Source organism: Penaeus monodon, chromosome 28, assembly GCF_015228065.2.
Source record: "Penaeus monodon isolate SGIC_2016 chromosome 28, NSTDA_Pmon_1, whole genome shotgun sequence".
NCBI lineage: Eukaryota > Metazoa > Arthropoda > Malacostraca > Decapoda > Penaeidae > Penaeus > Penaeus monodon.
In genome coordinates this window covers 34565218-34566165 of record NC_051413.1, presented here as the reverse complement: position 1 = coordinate 34566165, position 948 = coordinate 34565218, and positions in this window count along the sequence as shown.

The window sequence follows — 948 nt, the reverse complement described above, 5'->3', positions numbered from 1 at the left end:
GCAAAGAGAAAGTTGTGAAGCTTCTTGAATTTCGCTCTTTCTCGTTTTCTCTCATTTCTATTAGTTTAAACGACAGGGCATGGGTTAGCTCAGGGAAAATTGCGTTTTTTTTTCTCGGCAAGTGATTAAGGTCATATGTCTTTTATTCCGGGACGCCAACGCTTGGAAAGGCGTGGGTCTGTTGACAGTTGGTGATTCACCCGCAGTCAGCTCATCACAACAAGCCATTATACTCCGGAGATTCGAGTGATTCACCCCTCTGAGGGAGATACGTAAACATATCAAAGAAACGTAAACCGTTGACTATTCCCGGTCAACATTTGTGAGAGTGGAGAGATGACACATGGCTTTGCGCGCAGCCCCAATGTCTTAGGTTACCGCTAGTCAAACAATCCCAGAAAACGAAGATTGGAAGGAGCAAGTAAATGCCTAATGCTCATATTAATGTATTAGTATTGAAATGCAGAAGGACAGTGCTTGAGATTATATGCTATGCGGTAAAGTAAGCAGGCAATCAAACTGACCCGAGTTCAGCACTGCTAGTAGATCTCGTAGACCCTTAGCCTTCATTATTTCCATTCGTTGAAGTTTCCAACAAAATGCTAAAAGCAATCCCAAAAATGTATAGTCGCTTCAGAAATTGCTTAAACCACAGGGGAAATCACTGGTTAAAAAGCAGTACGGATTTGATATTGATTTCATAATTACACAGAAAGTTTCCAGCAGTTACAACCACGGGGCAGACCCAATATCTCTCCTCTGAAGACCGCCGGTTCGTGTGATTAAAAGCACCGTCTTTGTAAAAGAGAAGAAGAAGAAAGGCAAAAAAAAAAGAGAATCGATATAATTTGAGAGAGAAAAAAATCAAATCAAAGCAACATGAGAGAAAACAGGAGGCGAGGACATAAAAGAACACCAAGGGGCGCCTCAGACTCACCTCCATGCCTC